Here is a 19991-nt window from a genome sequence, read left to right as displayed (position 1 = left end):
AGTTTTGGTGGACAATGGATCTGGAGTGAAGGTCCTCTTGAAGGCAACATATTAGATAGGCATTTTTCAATAACATCAACAAGGGGAGAAACACTTTTCACACTTCAACAGGGAGCCAATTCAATCATTAGGAATAGTAAAATTGGTAGTCTGGGTAGAGCCCTACAACTAATTAGTGACCTTCCATGTCATGGACTACCCGACTCTATACAATGCCATCCTTAGACGAATTGGTTGCCCAAGATGAAGATGTTCCATCCAGCTACCATTAGCTACTCTGTTACTCTGCTCTCGACGAAGTGAAAGAAATAAAAGGAAGACCAATCGTCTGTACAATGCTGCTCCGTCAAAAGCATGAACATGATCTAGAAAGGAAAGCAACGTTTCAACGCTCCTATGGATGAATCAACATAGAAATCATGGATAGGGGCTCAACGGATGAGCTACAAAGAATTAGACCAAAATCTTGACCCTCAGAACGATAGCACCCCAGAGTCGAAAGCAAATGAAGACACCGTATATATACATCAGCCTCAATCTGATAAACCTAAGTGGAAAGCCAAGATCAGATCAAAACTGACTGACCGAAAGAAAGAGCTGTTTATCAAATTCTTGCTAGCCAACAAGAATGTGTTCACTGGGTTGCAAAAGACATGCATGGAATTGACCCCTTCATGATTTGTCATTACCTCCACCAAGACCTAACTACCATACTAGTTATCAAGCGCAAGTGGAATCATAGGATGGAGCGAATCAAGATCATAAAAATAAAGATCGACAAACTCAAATATGCAATCTTCATCCTCGAAGTGCACCATCCTACATACAGTCATCTATGTCCTAAACGAGGTTAGGGCAGGGAGACTTGTATTTCGTAGTCACTTAGTCCTTAAATGATGTTCTTAGAATTTTGGAAAGTTAACTAGACCGTGACTATTTGAAAAGGCTGGTGTATATCGCATTAAAGTTAGCATGGCCTCATGTTACGCATGTTGGACTTATGATGAATATACAGGTTCTTGTCTATTGAATGAGTTCACTAAACATTAACTGCGCAAGAAGCTTACACGTATGGATTCTTACAACATGTCAAACGTGCTTTAGTTGTAGTATGGAAATAGTTTTTAGACCTGAGGAATCAAAGGTATCTATTATTTTTAGATATGAATTTTGGTTTCAACTTAAGCCTTCTATGACATCTCATGGCTCAATATTGTGATATTCAGGTTTATATGTATAAGTATGAAGATACCTGAGTGCACAATAAGGAATCTATCATTGTTTGGTAATTGGTCAATAGAAAGAGATATCCCTTGAAGCCACTTGAAGATCTATCTTAGAAATCTTTGGCTAGAGTAATTGTTGATCATGCTATGTTTGCAAGAATTGCTTCAACATGAGATGCATCATGGCGATCATAGATGACTTGATGTGAGTTGACATAATTCCATATCAAATAAGTCATGAACAGAATATGGATGATAGTAGAGCCGCATTGTATTGTAACTACAATCAAGGTTCAAAAGAGTATCATGATAAGTTAGTTTCTACTTTTGTTAATTTGAATCCCATGACATCGTACTAGGTGTCATGGTTTGATGGAATTAAATTAATTCATTAATTAATTTCACTACCGGCTTTAGTTAGAACCTAAGAGGTCACACACATATGATGTGTTCTTGCAACGTTACATGGATGATGATAAGATATATTAATTGTTAATTACATTGCATTAATTATTTGGGCTTAATAAACATGGTTTTAATCAAATAAGCATTGGGCTTTATTTAATTAGAAGGAGTCAAAGTCATAAACCCAAAAAAGGGTAAGTGAGTAGGCTTGGCGTATGGCTTAAAACCTGAGGCATTAAACCATAATAGGGTGCTGCTAAAGAGGGTGGCAATGAGTATTTATATCCTCTTTGTGTTTCTCTCTAACATACAATGCAAAAATCATTTAGTTTTGTCCCTCAAAGAAAAGAGAGAAAAACCCTAAGTCAAAAGAGTGTGTGTGGCGTCCATTCTATATTGATCCAAGTGAGAGATATTGCTAGCACATCAATTTTCAATTACTCCACCATCCCTTGCTAATTTTATGAATGTGGATATTCTTAGAGGCTTAGCACTTGGGGAACTTCGCATGATCAATCATGAAGATGAAGATTGCAAGCATAGAGATGATCCAATAAAGCGGCATGCACATGCCTAGAGATTCAAGTAAGTTAATCTCTACGACTACTTTGTTTGCTGCTCTATCAATTACAACCAAAGCGGACATGTATGTAATTGCGATAACATATTGTGACACACCTCAAATTGTCCACTAGGACTCCAAATCGAGTTGTGTTGGCTGACACCTGGAAGGAGATGAAGCCATAAAGTGTAGTGAGGTGGAAAATGTGAATGAATTTAAACCTAAAAGTGACTAAATACAAGAGTGCGCTGTGAGCGGGAATGAACCCATTTCACATGTGACGTCAGAGCATAAGTAAAGTACAGTAGAGTGGATTGAGAATCATACCATTGAAGGTAATCTCCAATACCAAGGTTTACCACGAATCCTCGTCGATAAGAAAGCTCAACTATTAAAACCTGGAAGGGCGAAAAACAAGGGTGAGTGGGCTTGAAAATAAAGTTTTAATAAAAACCTTTTGAAAACGTTATAACCCCTCAGTGTAAAACCTGTATGTTTCTAGAAAATCATACTACGCATAAGTATGAAATCAAATGTAAATCAACAATAAATCCAGAAATATTCTAAATCACTACATATCAATCTATGATGAGACATAAGTCGAAGTTGCCTTATGCAACCTATATGACTCATAGGCAACCTGTACGAACAGTGTTGGAGTTGCCTATAATTGCAACCTGTACGACAGTGTCGGAGTTGCCTAAAACATAAATATAGTCATGCCATAACTCAATCATTTCAAATAACACCATAAACTCACCTAAACTTACCTGCGCGTCCCCAATTCACCTTAGCACTTCAAAGCATTCACAACAATTGTATGCAGGTAATATGCATATGGATATGTCATGATGCAATCTAAAACTTAACTATATCATAGTATTTAAAATATATATATATATATATATACACACACACATATATATGACATAAAATGCATAAATCAATTTAAAAGCATTTGTCGAAATATCAATCATATATATACTATAAAAAGGAAAAGATCCACTCACCTGAAGTCCGTGCTACAATTCCCCAACACGAATATCTAGCCGTCACAAACCATTGTCGCCTAGAACAATTATCAAATAACGTCTCAGAATTCTTATCGATAGAACATGTAACTTACATAAAATACATCCCCAAAGACGTTTAGAATAATTTGAAACCCATTGACCAAAAGTCAACCATCGGTCAAAGGTCGATGGTAGGGTCCGCAATCCTACGTAACTCAATCCAAAAGATTTGCACCTCGGATTTCCGATCCGTAACTTCCAAAGATCCACATTATGTTTCTAGAACATCATACTAAAATTTCATTATGATCCAACGATCGGATCTCCGCCAATTACTACAATTAAGTGGTGGCCGACGTTTTATTTTACAAACTTACAAATCCAATTTGGGAAGATCTGTACGTTAGATTGCTAATCCATAAGTTCCTATAGTCCTCAAATATTACGTACTATAATGTAATGAAGTTTAGTGACCATCCAACGGTCAGATCATCGATTGCTATACTATTTAAGTGGCAGACCTTAATGGAACCATGTTTATGCTTGTAATATGATTTGATTACCTTTGGTTGGAATTTCATGTATTGTGGATTCAATTTGTTTAACTGCTTAATTGATAACTTATTTGTGTATGTTTATTGAGAGTGCACGCTTAATTTTCATGCATGAATATGACGCTAGAATATAAGTGAATTTCACCTAATAGTTATGAACTTATATTCACAAGTAGTGGAGGTTGCTTATAAACAATCGCGTTAAATGAATTCTTGGCACTAGTTTCATGTTTATCATAGTAATGAATGCCTCGTCAACACTTATGATTTCCAAAGAACGTAATGATTCTAACTTGTATCTTTATCATGCTGTTCATATAGAGAACTTGTTAGGAATAATTTGTTTGCGATGCATATTCATCCAATTCAATGATTCTAGGGAAATCTGAAGGTTAATTTAAGCGGACCTAATTAACCCGGAGTGTTGAGTTTCATAATTCATCGAAAGACCAACCGAAAATCATCTTGTATGCAAGCGTGACGTGTGTGGAGAAGAACCTTCTAGCTAGCATTCCATCCATATTTTCATCACATTCGTATTTACATTCTGCCCTTAATTACAATCTGTGCATTTTATTTAATTTCGTTAAAACCTCAATCCCCCTTTACTTTAGTGTCCAATTTAGTTAGAAAGTGTCTTAGTTTGTGTTTATAAATGTTTTGCATTCTCTGAGTCTTTTGATTTGTTTTAGTGTTTTATTGTTTAGTTTGCATTCTTTGAGTCCAGTTTACTGTTTTTAACGTTTGTTTTACGTTTTTGAGTAAGTTTCCAAGTGATTTAGTAATCCCTCCTAATCCCCGGTCTAGAACGATCCCTACTTGCATCTTTACTACAATTGTCAAAAGAGGGTTTTAATTTGTGTGCTTAATTAGTTCGCATCAAATTTTTGGCGCCGTTGCCGGGGATTAGCAACTTTGCTAATCCCTTGGATTGTTATTTTCTGTTTACGTTATTTTTGTTAAGTTTCTGACCTAGTTTTGTTTTTCTTGTTTTAGGTACTAGTGTATGACTCGGAGTTCTCAACCGATTCGTGAGCATATCTCAGATTTTGACAGCGATTTTGAGAGGACTTTGAGACGGAAGAGGAAGCAACACGAACCAAATCCACAAAGCCCGGAACCTGACCTCGAAGAACAAGTTCTAGAGGAGGAGGAGGAACCCACGACAAGGATCTTTGAAGAACCACAAGTCATGGCCGTGGACAATCGGACACTTAAGGAGCTTTCGGCCTTGGGATTGGATAATGCAGCACCTTTGTGTATCCAATATCCCCCACCTGCAGAAGGGAAGACTGAGGAGTTCGAGTTGAAGTCAAGCTTGCTCCACCATATTCCAAAGTACCATGGGTTGTCCATGGAGGATCCGAACAAGCACCTGAAGGAATTTGAGGTGGTGTGTTCAAGCATGACTCCCGTCAACGTTGATGGAAGCATATTGAAGATGAAGGCTTTTCCATTCTCTTTGATGGACAAAGCCAAAGATTGGTTGTACGAGCTAGCTCCCGGAACCGTCACATCATGGGAGAGCATGAAGAGGGCTTTTCTGGAGAAGTTTTTCCCAACTTCTCGAATCATCCTTTTGCGCAAAAGGATAAGTGGGATTTAGCAAGATGAGGGTGAGTCATTTCCTATGTATTATGAACGATTTAAATCTCTTATTGCTTCTTGTCCACAACACCAGATGAAGGAGGAGTTACTTCTGCAATACTTCTACGAGGGGCTCGTACCAATCGAACGTCAAATGCTCGATGCCTCGGCGGGTGGAGCATTGGTGGACAAGACACCCATGGGTGCCAAGGTCTTGATTACTAACCGAGCGTTGAACGCTCAACAATACGAAGGAGTAGGCCAAAGAGGACCCCCATGATGCGAGAATTAAACGCACACAAATTAAACCCTATTTGTGACAATTGTAGTAATGATGTAAGTAGGGATTGTTCTAACCGGGGATTAACTAGGGGTGCTAAACACTTGACTCAAATAAATAAAACTAACTTTTATAACACTTAACTCACTTAACAAGAACTCAAAACAAGTCCACAAGACTCCAAATACTTAAAAACACAAAATAAGATAGATTGTAATGACTAAGACTAAACAAAATATGGGGGGGGATTGAGGTTTTGACGAAATTAAACTAAATGCACAGATTGTAATTTAAAGGCAGAATGTAAATATGAATGTGATGAAAATATGGATGAAAGCTAGCTAAGGGGTTCTTCTCCACACATGTTACACTTGCATACAAGATTGATTTTGAGTTGGTCTTTCGATAAATTATGAAACTCAACACCCCGGGTTAATTAGGTCCGCTTAAATTAACCGTCAAGTTCTCCTTAAGTTAATGAATTGGATGGGTTTGCGCAATGCAATTCACAACATTCTCCAAAAGTCCTTTACGTGAAAAGCACAATAAAGATACAATCAAAGATCATTAAGTATCATGAAAACTATAAGTGTTGACGAGGCCTTTGTTACTATGATGAGCATGAAACTAGTGCCAAAAATTCATTTAACGCGATTGTTTATAAGCAACCTCCACTACTTGTGAATATAAGTTCATAACGATTAGGTGAAACTCACTTATATTCTAGCGTCATATTCATGCATGAAAATTAAGCGTGCACTCTCAATAAACATACATAAATAAGTTATCAATCAAACGGTTAAACAAATTGAATCCACAACTTATGAAATTCCAACCAAAGGTAATCAATTCATATTGCAAGCATAAACATGGTTTCGAATCACCCCCTAGCTAAAGGGGGTTTAGTTCCTCATACGTACAAGACAAAGAGAATTGAAATTAAACATTGAAATCAAAGAAACACCTAAACATTCCAACAACTCAAACTTGAATTGTATGAACGTTTAGGCCCTCTTCTCTTCTTCTTTGTTGAGGCACAAGGTCTAAGGAAATGTTTAGGGCTTTAGGTGTATGTGGAATGGAGTGGGGAGTGGTTGGAGATGGAAGCAATGGAGGAGAAAAGGTGCAGAAAATGGAAGGGGATGCACGGCAAAGAATGGGGGATTTTGTGATGGTGTGTTGTGTGATTGTTTTGTGGTGAATGGGAGATATGGAAGAGTGAATGCATTGCATGGTTTTATAGGGAGAGAAAGGGGTGAATGTGCATGTGGCTGCAAGGTGTGAATGATTATGGGTGCATGTGATGAAATAATGAAGGAAATGCTTGTGCAAAACAGCTAGGAAAAGTTGTGGAAAGCTGGAAATGAGATGGGAGTGTGCACGGCAAGGGTTTGTGTTTGATTGAATGTGCATGTGGCTGAATGAATTAAAGAATAGGAGTGCATGTGGGTGAATGTGTGGCTGAAATAATGATGGAAAAACAGCTAGGAAGAATGATTAAAGAGGGAATGCATGTGGAAGTGTGGCTGCAATGAAGGATAAAAGCTGGAAAATGGAATGGGATGCACGACAAGGTGATGTTTGGTGCTGGAAATGAATGTGTTTGCATGTGAATTAAAGCTAGGGTGAATGATGATGAATGCATGTGGATTAAAGAGTGAATGGTGGAAGTGAATGTGCTGAAATGATGGAATGGGGCTGCAAGGTTAAAGGGCTAGGGTTTAAGTGCATAGAATGGGCCTAAAATAGGGTGGTTTGCATGGCAAGGGAAGGGGAGAAAGGATAAACCATGGCAAGGTTATGTAATTGGGCTAGGGCCATTGTTTTGTGTCCTAAAGTGCCTCAATTTCGTCCAACACCTTGGCTCCAAACATAAGCTATCCATTCCAAGCCCAATTTTGCTCCAAAATGCTCCAAAATGCACCTTTTTGCTTCCTTAGCCATATGAACCTAGAAACACACGAAAATGGCATAAAGGACTAAAATAACTAAAGAAACACAACGTAAATGCATGAGAACAAGCCAATTAAGTCGCCTAAATATGCTCCTATCACCCCACGGCAGTAAGTTCATGAGGTAAGTTCCACACCCGACATTCATTCACAATTAGCTAATCTTACTACCATTGTGTCTCAGATGGCCGAAGGAATGAGGATGCAAGGACCCATTGTATGCGGGGTGTGTTCTATCCAAGGACATGCTTCTGAGAAGTGCCCACAACTCATTGAAAATGGTGGATGAGAGAGCGCAAATGCAATTGGGTTTCAAGGCCAAAACCAACCGAGGAACGATCCGTATTCTAACACTTATAATCCAGGTTGGAGAGACCACCCGAACTTCAAATGGAGGGAGCCCCAACAACCACCACAACAAGGAGGCTTTAGGCAACAACCCCCGGGCTTCTACAACAAGCCATACGTCCCCACACAAGCACCTCCACAATCTGCCCAAACAAGTTCAGGTAACACTTTAGACAATGATACACTTCTTAAGTTACTAACGAATTTGTCCCAGGGGCAAGAAAATCAAGCAAAAGCCATGCAAAACCAAGACAAGAGGGTGGAGCAATTGGAGAAGCAAATTGGGCAGATTGCAGATTTTGTAGGGAAGTTTCGTGAGCAAGGCCAACTTCCTAGTTCTACCATTCCAAATCCCAAGGGAGGCTTTGAAAGTGCAAAGGCCATACTCTTGAGAAGTGGAAAAGAAGTCGGGGCAGGTCCTACACCATCACCATCAGGTCTTAACGAGGACGAAAAATTGAGAATTGAAGAGGAGGAAATAGGCCAACCCACGGCAAAGGTGGAAACACCTTTGCTGCAAGTTTGTGTTGATCCCAAATTGTCTAATTCGGCCAAGAAGGGTAAGAATGTGTCAAATTCAGTTCCTACTAATGTTTTTCCTTCAAATGTGCCTTTTCCTAGTAGGTTCATGCAAACGAAGAAAGAAGAAGCCGAGAAGGACATCCTTGAGACATTCCGGAAAGTTCAAGTAAACATACCCCTTTTGGATGCAATTAAGCAAGTCCCGAGGTACGCCAAGTTTCTCAAGGAGCTTTGCACCACAAGGAAGAGGATGTCAACCAAGGAAGTGGTAAAGGTAGGTGAAAATGTCTCCGCCATCTTGCAACGCAAACTACCCCCCAAATGCAAAGATTCGGGTAGTTTTACAATTCCTTGTGTGATAGGTAATACTCGTTTTGAATCTGCCATGCTAGATCTAGGTGCTTCTATAAATGTCATGCCATATTCAATTTATGCATCTATGAACTTAGGAGTATTGAAAAATGATGGTGAAATTATACAATTGGCTGATAGATCTAATGCTTATCCAAAGGGAGTTTTGGAATATGTGTTAGTGCAGGTTAATCATTTAATCTTTCCGGCGAATTTCTATGTGCTCCAGATGGATGAATCTGACCATGCCCCCACGTTGCCAATCCTACTTGGACGGCCATTCATGAAGACGGCTCGGACGAAAATAGATGTGTTTAATGGAACCTTGTCCATGGAATTTGATGGGCAAGTTGTTAATTTTAGTCTTTCTGATTCTATTAAGTATCCTAGTGAGGATCATTCATGTTTCTCCATTGATGTAATTGACTCTTTGGCGCAGGGATACCTTGAAGATTTGAATGCCGATGCACTTGAAAACGTCATTATAAGAAGCATGGAACTCAAAACCAATGGAGGGGGATTGTTGAAAACCCACGGCACACACTCTCTACTCCATGTCGTGCCTCCTAGTGAGGAATGCTTGGAGTTGGTTGCTGCCCTTGAGTCAATGCCTAAGCACGAGGGTAAGTTTTCTAAATTTAAGTCAATTCCCATTTCGACTAATAAGTTGCTTCCATCCATAGTTCAGGCACCCACCCTTGATCTCAAACCACTACCAAGCCATTTGAAGTACATTTTCTTGGGGGAAGAAGAGACATTACCGGCCATTATTTCTTCATCACTCACGGCACAAGAAGAAGGGAAACTAGTGCGTGTTTTGAAGGAGTTCAAATCTGCCCTAGGGTGGACCTTGGCCGATATAAAAGGTATTAGTCCCGCCACATGTATGCATCACATATTTCTTGAGGAGGGGGCCAAACCAACTAGAGAGGCTCAACGCCGTCTTAATCCTCCGATGATGGAAGTAGTGAAGAAGGAGATAATCAAACTCCTTGATTGTGGAGTCATCTATCCAATCTCGGATAGTAAGTGGGTTTCACCTATCCAATGTGTGCCGAAGAAATCTGGAGTGACGGTGGTAGAAAATGTGGAGAATGAGTTGGTGCCCACTCGAGTCCAAACCGGTTAGCGCGTATGCACTGATTATAGGAAGATAAACGCCACCACGAGGAAGGACCACTTCCCATTGCCATTCCTAGATCAAATGTTGGAAAGGTTAGCGGGTCATTCATTTTATTGTTTTCTTGATGGATATTCTGGTTATAATCAAATTGTTACTGCCCCGGATGATCAAGAAAAGACTATTTTTACATGCCTCTTTGGTACATTTGCTTATCGTCGTATGCCATTTGGTTTATGTAATGCACCTGCCACATTTCAAAGATGCATGATGAGCATATTTTCAGATTATGTTGAGAAAATTATTGAGGTTTTTATGGATGATTTCAGTGTTTTTGGTAATTCATTTGATGGTTGTTTGAATAATCTTAGTTTGATTTTGAACCGTTGTGTTGAAACAAACCTTGTGCTTAATTGGGAAAAATGTCACTTCATGGTTAAACAATGTATTGTTCTAGGACATATTATTTCTGAAAAAGGCATTGAAGTAGATAAATCTAAGGTAGACCTTGTTCGTCACTTACCCTCTCCAACTTCGGTTAGAGAGGTTCGTTCTTTTCTTGGTCATGCAGGTTTTTATAGGCGGTTCATAAAGGATTTCTCCAAGATTGTGCAGCCATTATGTCGATTGCTTCAAAAAGAGGTGGCTTTCGAGTTTGATGATGCATGCTCCACGGCATTCAAGCACCTCAAGGAGGCTCTCACTTCGGCTCCCATTATCACACCTCCAGATTGGAGCCTTCCATTCGAGTTGATGTGTGATGCTTCGGACTATGCGATTGGTGCTGTTTTGGGGCAGCGAAAGAACAAACAACCTCATGTTATTTATTATGCATCTAGAACACTAAATGATGCTCAATTAAATTACTCAACTACTGAAAAAGAATTACTTGCTGTAGTATTTGCATTAGATAAGTTTCGGTCATACTTACTTGGTACTAAAGTTAATATTTTTACTGATCATGCAGCTCTCAAGTATTTGCTCACGAAAAAGGGGGCCAAGCCTAGACTAATTCGAGGGATGTTGCTTCTACAAGAGTTTGACATTGAGATTCGGGATAAGAAGGGCGTGGAGAACGTGGTGGCTAACCACCTAAGTCGAATGGTGCATGAGGAAGCATTGCCAATTTCTGAAACTTTCCCCGATGAACAATTAATGTCTATCCAGGTACGTGAGCCTTGGTATGCAGATTTGGTGAACTTTTTAGTGTCTAAACATATCCCTAGCACACTTAATAGGAATCAACGTGATAAGCTTAAAAAGGATGCTAGGTTTTATGTTTGGGATGACCCCTACCTCTGGAAATTTTGTCCCGATCAGATTGTACGACGTTGTGTGAATGAATCTGAGTTTCAATCTATTTTAACATTTTGTCATTCATATGCATGTGGGGGACATTTTGGCACCCAACGTACGTCTCTTAAAGTCTTAGAATGTGGGTTTTATTGGCCAACCATTTTTAGGGATGCTAGGACATTTTGCCTTACATGTGATCGTTGTCAACGAATAGGTAATATAAGTGTTAAGGATCAAATGCCACAAAACCCTATACTTTCTGTTGAAATATTTGATGTGTGGGGAATTGATTTTATGGGTCCTTTTCTTTCATCACATGGTTTTCTCTATATCTTGTTGGCAGTGGATTATGTTTCCAAATGGGTGGAAGCAAAAGCCACCCGTACTAACGATTCCAAAGTGGTTGCAGATTTTGTGAAGTCTAACATTTTTGCTAGGTTCAGAATGCCTCGAGTTCTTATAAGTGATGGAGGTTCACATTTTTGTAATCGCACAATCGAGGCACTGCTTAAGAAGTACAACGTTACACATAGGGTTTCGACACCATATCATCCTCAAACAAACGGGCAAGCCAAGGTGTCGAATTGGGAGGTAAAACAGATTCTTGAGAAGACGGTTGGGCCAACAAGAAAAGATTGGAGCTTGAGGTTAGAGGATGCATTGTGGGCTTATAGGACCGCCTACAAAACACCCATAGGAATGTCCCCCTTTCGGCTTGTTTATGGCAAATCATGTCACTTACCTGTGGAGTTGGAGCACAAGGCTCATTGGGCCGTGAGGAAGTTCAACATGGATGTAGATGAGGCGCGAATTCATCGTAAGCTTCAATTGAATGAACTTGAGGAGATACGGAATGAAGCTTACGAGAATGCCTGCATTTACAAGGAAAAGACAAAGGCCTTTCATGACAAGATGATTCGCACCAAGTCCTTCTCTGTTGGACAAAAAGTGTTGTTGTTTAATTCTTGTCTTCGTCTATTTCCGGGTAAGTTACGTTCACGTTGGATTGGACCCTTTGTTATTACTAATGTTTTTCCTCATGGTGCAGTTCAAGTTCGTAGTTTCAAAACAGGTCAAGAGTTCAAGGTGAATGGGCATCGATTGAAGCCTTACTACGAGAGCTTTGTAGAACATGATGTGGAGGAGACCACCCACTATGCCGTGGGTTCCCATGAAGGTTGATCAATGTGGCATCGTTCGGCTACAAGACGTAAAAGAAAGCGCTACTTGGGAGGCAACCCATGCAATCAACAAAGGAAAAACTTGGGAATCGCTCCACACTCAGATTTGCGTCCCTAAACCCTTTCCTTTGTTGCTTACTTTATGTTATGTGTATTGTGTTCAATTGTGTCTAAAACATTGAGGACAATGTTTAGTTTAAGTGTGGGGGGGGTAACATTCTGTTTTGAGATATTTTTGCATGAAATTCGTAGGGTATTACCACCTAACATGTCTAAACTTGTTTCCCACTGTTTTTAAGTGTTTTTAAGCTATTTTAGAGTGTTTTAGAGTGTGTTGACTTAAAAATCCGAAAATACCATAAAAATTTGAAAAATTGTTTTGAAAAACCCAAAAAGAGTTGTTTTTGTGTGTTTGTTTGTGTCATAGGTCACCTTCCAACACAATGATCAGGATTTGGTTTTTAATTGCATGATGGTTAAAGAAAGTTACAAACATGGATGGACGTTTGATATACTCTTTGATTTATGCTTGTTTGTAGTTATAGTTTACGAATTCACATGTAATCACAAATGATAAAAATCAGTTTTTGTAACATGCTTGAAGGAAGGAACTTAAACAAACGCTACATCCCTGTGAGACTTGAGCCTAAACGTTATTTGGAGAGTTAAAATCTGTGCATTATTGTTTTCTAAAGTCGTTGCATGATCTCATTATTCGTTGCTTGGTTACTACTTAGAGGGCGTTTTATCATTTAGTTCCAAATGCTAGAAGTCATGCCCATTTCATTCAAAGCATGTTATTGAATTGCATACCACATATTCAAGATGAAGTTGTGTAGTGACCATCACCAAAGCCAAATAGCCGTGTGCCCTTAATTCATTTTGTGTTTAAGTTTAACCCTATTGAGCCGTGTTAGCCATGTTCTTTGTTAACCCATATCATCCTCACCTAGCCTAGATTAGGACCATCCATACCCTTGTTCTTGAAGCATAGTAAGCATGACTATAAATGAATTCCTTTTGATTAATTTGTTGCAGAAAATAAGTGTGGGGGAAGGATTATTGATGTGAGTTATGTGCCATAGGCACGGCTAGAAAAAAAAAAAAAAAGAGAAAAGAAAAGAAAAAAGAAGTGAAAAAAAAAATGAGTTGAAAAGAGGTAAAAAAAAAATAGTTCCAAAGTTGTGGTAGTTGAAGAAGGGTCCAAAACGTTTGAATATGGCCCTAAGAGTTGTTTGAATCTCCCCTATTTGTCTAAAAGTAGTTTTCTGCATTCTAAGTGAATTCTAAGTCTCAATTTCATTACTTTGCTTGCTATTGCTTAAAGAACTTTTGTTTATCCTTACCTTTCCTTGTTAGCCAATACCCTAAGCCCCGTTTCAACCCTTGACTTCTATCTTGAGTGTTGTACATTTCAATTGTGGAGTTTGAATTTGGTATGAGCATATGGTGTCACTGGTTCTCGCATCTAAGTAGTAGCATTCCATTCATGAGATCAAATCTAAACATGTTTAATTACTCCAGAAATTGTGTTCTTTGTTATAACATATGTGAGTACTAGTCTTTCATGTTTACATCAATTTTCTCACATATAACTAGTGTAGGGTGTGTAGTCAGAAAATCTGAGTGAAAAAAGAGTGCATAACTAGTGAGGAATTGAGGGAATTCTCTAAGGCATGTTACTACATTCAAAATGTGTTTTAATTGATTAAATGCGAACTAGTGAATGGTGACTATGATTAAGTATGTGCTCGAGGGGAAGGAAGACTAAAAGCTATGTGAGTAATGATCTTTGACATGTCATGTTTCATTGGAAATCCCTGAGGCAAATGTTGGAAGGTTTAGGTTATGTTTTGTTTGTTTTGTTTCGTCTTGTTTACTTTAGTTGTTTTGTTTTGCTCGAGGACTAGCAAAAGTTAAGTGTGGGGGAATTTGATAGGAGCATATTCATGCGACTTAATTAGCTTGTTCTCGTGCAATTATGTTGTGTTTACTTAGTTATTTTAGTGTTTAAGGCCACTTTTGTGTATTTTCAGATTATAAGGCCAAAGTGTGCAAGAAGATGCAAATTGGAGTCTTTTGGAGCGAAAGAGGAATGAACGAGTTGAAGACTTGAAGAAACGATGAATTCCTACTCCAGCGATGAATTCCTACCAAAACGAGAATTCCTACTCAAACAAGGTTTCCTACTTGAAGTAGGAAAGTTAACCCTAGGTTTCCCGTTTTGGTAACCTTTCCTAAACTTAAACGTCCGTATTTTCTAGCCACTTTGAAGGCCTCGTAGGCACTTTAGGACACAAAACCAAGGTCCTAGCCCAATTACACAACCTTGCCGTGCCTTAACCCTAATTCCCTTCCCTTGTCGTGCAAGGGGGGGCACTTTTGTCCATTGTTGTGCAATTAAACCCTATTTCCCTCTCCTAACCTAACCCTAGCCGCACCCTTTAATTATTCCCTCTTTAATTTCTGATTTTATTTCCTAAATTCTAGCAGCCTTTAGGTGAATTTTAGTTAATAAAAATAAACTAGGGTTTCAATTTCTAAAACCCTAGGGTTTCTACCAATTAGCCGCACCTTAGGGACCTCTTATTATTTCTTTTTCATATTTTTCAGCCACAAAATGATTTCAGCCGTAATTCCCATCCAAAAGACCCTATTCTCCCCCTTCAATCCGTAGCCTTCCATTTTATTTCATCAAACCATCTCAGCCGCACTTATCTTATTAACCCTAGAGCTTATTCTATTATTGATTTGTCTCATCAGCCAATACAACCCTTTGCCGCAAGTCCCCATCCAATTCACCCGAGCTCTCTCTCATTCATCATTCATTTTTTTTTAAACCATTCAGCCACATATTGACAAAAGGCTCTCAGCCGCAATTTTTGATTATATTCATCATTCACCCTAAATCACAACTAAGCCGTGGCCCCCCATTTGTTTTTTACCCTAATAAACCAAAAAGAAATCCTTGCCGCTGCCACCATATCCATTCCAGCAGCCTCCCCTCTCTGCCGCAGCACCACCATCCATTCCCCCTCCATTCCACACGTTCCACAACCCTTGCCGCACCACCATACTACCCTAAATCCATCCCTAACCCAGAAAACCATCCAAAAACACCATAAAACCTCTCTGCCGCAGCAAGGAAAGGAGAAAGAGGAGCTTGGTCGCGCAGAAATTCAAGTGGATTCGTTGTGCATTTTAGGTGTAATCAATCTTTTGTTCGTTATGTTTAAACTCAATTTTATTTCTCTTTCTGTGAACATGAGAGGCTAAATCCCTAATTAGCTAGGGGGTGATTTGAAACCATGTTTATGCTTGTAATATGATTTGATTACCTTCGGTTGGAATTTCATGTATTGTGGTTTCAATTTGTTTAACTGCTTGATTGATAACTTATTTGTGTATGTTTATTGAGAGTGCACGCCTAATTTTCATGCATGAATATAACGCTAGAATATAAGTGAATTTCACCTAATAGTTATGAACTTATATTCACAAGTAGTGGAGGTTGCTTATAAACAATCGTGTTAAATGAATTCTTGGCACTAGTTTCATGCTTATCATAGTAACGAATGCCTCGTCAACACTTATGATTTCCATCCTTCTTGGATTTTTAAAAGCTTTAGTAAACAATTTCTACATGAATCAGATTCGGATTTCACCCAATTTCAATTTCTCCTCAATCTAATTACTCCAAATTTAATTACGGTTACGTAAACGATTCATAAAGCATATCTATAATGATTCTCTATAAAGGACTAATCACCACATCATAAAAATTCTAGTCCCAACTTGGGCCGATTTATAATAAGAATAAACTACAGATTATAATAAATTATTATTTTTTTAGGTCATGTCTTAAGAAACTTGACCCCACATAATAATAATTGTCAATGAGTCCAAAAATATGCAAGATTTGTTACAAATAAAAATTTAAGATGAAGCAAAATATTTTAGAGATTAGATGTCTTTCTTTTTCCAATTTTACATCTTGAAAATTGATATGCTGCACACTAATGTAATTCTATGTAACCATACATCTTTAATTAAGGATAACTAAGTAAAAATAATAATTTATATCAGTACACTCTATTAAGCAATAACCACCTATAGTGATAAAATTGGATTAGGTCATCTAATTTGCGAGGTTCTCAATGTTAATTCGGTACTATTATTTTTTTTATTTTCTGGTATTGTAACATCTCGTATCGTTCAGGGGAATAGATCCTGTAAGCCTTATATGTATATTTAACACGAGACATTTTGGGAGCTCACTGACTTCGGGTTCCGTAGGAACTCCAAAGTTAAGCGAGTTCGCGCGAGAGCAATCCTAGGATAGGTGATCCACTAGGAAGTTCTCGTGTGAGTTCCCAGAAACAAAACCGTAAGGGCATGGTTGGGGCCCAAAGTGGACAATATTGTGCTACGGTGGAGTCGAGCCCGAGATGTGGTGGGGGCCCAGGCCAGGATGTGACAATTTGGTATCAGAGTTAATCCTTGGCCGGAAGTGTGCCAACTAGGACTTCGGGCCCCTAAAGGGGGTGGATTGTAACATCCCACATCGCCCAGGGGAGTAGATCCTGTAAGTCTTACATGTATATTTCCATCTCTACCTAATACGAGGCCTTTTGGGAGCTCACTAGCTTCGGGTTCCGTAGGAGCTCCGAAGTTAATCGAGTTTGCGCAATAGTAATCCTAGGATGGGTGACCCACTGGGAAGTTCTCGTGTGAGTTCCCAGAAACAAAGCCGTGAGGGCGTGGTCAGGGCCCAGAACGAACAATATTGTGCTACGGTGGAGTCGAGCCCGGAATGTGGGGGGCCCGGGCAGGGATGTGACAATTTGGTATCAGGGCCAATCCTTGGCCTGAGCCGAGATGTGACATTGATACTATTTGAAAGTAAGTCATTAATAGCACAAGTTATATCAAAACCATATTATCAGGTCACATGAACACAATAATATACTAATATTCATAGGCAACTGTTATTAACATTCTAAAAATCTCATTCTATACTCCGCACAAGTGTATTTTTTTTCTTTCTAATTATAGAAAATTTGAAATGCCAAATGAGATTTTTGAAGTTCTAATAACAATTTTCTATCCATAATATTAGCCGCAGTAAGCAAACCAACATATTGAAATTAACCTAGCTATCTGGAAATGTTAACCCCGCGTTAACAACAAAGTACAAACGAACTTTTGACCAAAATAAAAGTCAAAATGAACTTATTAGAGGAGGGCATACAAAACTAGGAGGAGTCTTCCCACAAGTAATTAAAGCTTGTACAGCAAGAGGAATGAATATGTTGATGTTAACCACCTTAAGCCTTATAGTAGTGCAAAGACAAATGGCCGCTTCAAGCTCAAGCAACCCTCCAAGCACTGGACAGCAAGTATTCTCAACCGGGTTCCCCAACCCAATATGCACCAAACCACCAAGGACATCCACACAAAGCCCCAGCTTCAGCGCATCTATTGGACATGTAGCTGGTGATGTGGCCGGCGGATGGTTTAAACCTGGAAAACTTCCTCCCCCACCTGGGCTACTTCCTCCGCCCCAAGGGCAACCTCCGCTGCAACCACCACTACCGCCTCCTCCTCTGCCGCCACCACCAGGAGGTCTGCCAGTGTAAGGTGGGTAGCCAGAGTAACTGGAGGTGTAATTCCGGGTGGGGATATAACAACTGGTGGGTTCTTGGTTGGTGGGTGGGGTTTATATTGTGGTGGATGTTTTGTGGTTGGTGGGTTTGGGTGTGGGTGCTGGTGTGGAGGGTTTTTGGGATGGTGGCAAGGTCGTTGTGGTGGATGTGATGGATGATGTGGAGGGCGTGGTTTTCATGGATGTGGCTGAGTGCAAGGTGTACAAGGTTGAATGGGTGGCAATGCAATTACCATGCAAATCAAGAAAATGAAGAACATGGCAATGACCTTGGAACCCATAATATGAGCTTTGCTAGGTTTGTGCTTCTTGGGTTTTAATGGGTTATATGCAGGTTCGATGACGAAGCAGTGACTCGTTTTTTTATGACATATGGAATTGACAATACAAAGACAATTGTCTTTGTAAAATTATTTGAGAGATACCTTGTGATGCTCATTAAGTAACATTTTTCAACAGTTTAAACGGTTTATATTTTAGTATATCATTATAAATTATTTTTGCAAAAAATTAGACAAATCCACAACCATTAAAACATTCAATTGTAGTGAAATACGGTTTTCAAAGAAGCATTAATATGACTACTATTTAGTCACTAGTCAAATAGTTTTGGATTTTGATGATTTTGGGTAGAAATGATCTTGAGAAAAAGCCTAAAAGATGAACAGTTGGATTGTCGAAATACGATATGAAATGAGCCCTACAAAGTACCTCTCAAATAAGCTTATTTGAGAAATTTCTACCGGAATGAGACTGTAGATGTATATATTTAAACGTGGAGCAACAAGTTGTGAAAAACAAGATAGGTATGGAGAATTCCAAGTGAAAATAAATTGAAGACTTTGGATTGCTGATGGTCCTGTGCAAACTTCAATAAACATCCGTGACTATTGGCAGAAGTGCAATCGTGCATATTGCGTGTGTTTGATTTCATAAGTACTTCACCGAGCATGGGTTTATTATCGTTTTCTTTCTTTTATCACTTGTCATCTTTTATCTCTATTTATTTCAGTTATTTTTGTATTCTGGTTCGTCCTATAAGAAAAAGACATTGATCTTGTCCATCCTCTAATTTTACTCTCGGTGGCGGGTTAGGGAAAAGATGTAGTTCGCATCTAGACGATAGAAGGATAGAGCTAGCTAACTTCGGGTTTGCGGTACAGAAGGAGCAATTGCTTATTTTGAGTACATTTCACCATGTCAACATGTGATCTTCCAATTTGTAAGACAAATAAAGTCTTCCAAAAAATGTTAGGGAAACAACGCAGTCTACTAATATGTAATTTATCAAAAATTAAAAAAATAGCTACCACAAGAATTTTCAATTTAGAAAAAAAATAATAAAAAGATTATCAAACGATTCCTTAAAGGGGTTTTTGAACTTTAATCCTTTAAAAAGATTAAAATTTAATAAAAAAAACCTGGTGTTAGATTGTATATTGATTTTAGTCCTTTAATATGTACTTAATTCAAGTTCATATTATATTTTTGTTTTAATATTTAATAGATATCTTATTTAATATCATTACAATAAATTTTAAATTTATTATTATACACATTTTAGTTCATTAAATTATTTAACTTCCTCTAATTAGTGTACCTAAATGTTAGATCCCGCATCGTCCAGGGGAGTGATCCTTATATGTAGATTCTCATCCCTACCTAGCACGATGCCTTTTGGAAGCTCACTGGCTTCGGGTTCTATGGGAACTCCGAAGTTAAGTGAGTAGTGCGCGAGAGCACTCTCATGATGGGTGACTCACTGGGAAGTTCTCGTTTGAGTTCCCAGAAACAAAATTGTGAGGACGTAGCCGAGGCCCAAAGTAGACAATATTGTGCTACAGTGGTGGAGCAGGCCCGGGATGTAGTGGACCTCTGGCCGGGATGTGACACTAAACATCCGTATCATAATATATTTTATTAAATTAG

At 38.8% G+C, this 19991-nt stretch overlaps 1 pseudogene; it reads right to left on the bottom strand.

Moving 5' to 3' along the window:
- Nucleotides 1-17618: 17618 nt before the first annotated feature.
- Nucleotides 17619-18343, bottom strand: LOC125480587 (annotated as a pseudogene).
- Between the last annotated feature and the right edge of the window lie 1648 nt (nt 18344-19991).

The sequence above is a fragment of a genome, unplaced genomic scaffold, assembly GCF_019419815.1.
Source record: "Pyrus x bretschneideri cultivar Hongxiangsu unplaced genomic scaffold, Pyrus_bretschneideri_v1 Contig34, whole genome shotgun sequence".
NCBI lineage: Eukaryota > Viridiplantae > Streptophyta > Magnoliopsida > Rosales > Rosaceae > Pyrus > Pyrus x bretschneideri.
Note: the sequence above shows the minus strand (reverse complement) of the source record. Positions and strands in the feature narration are given on the sequence as shown.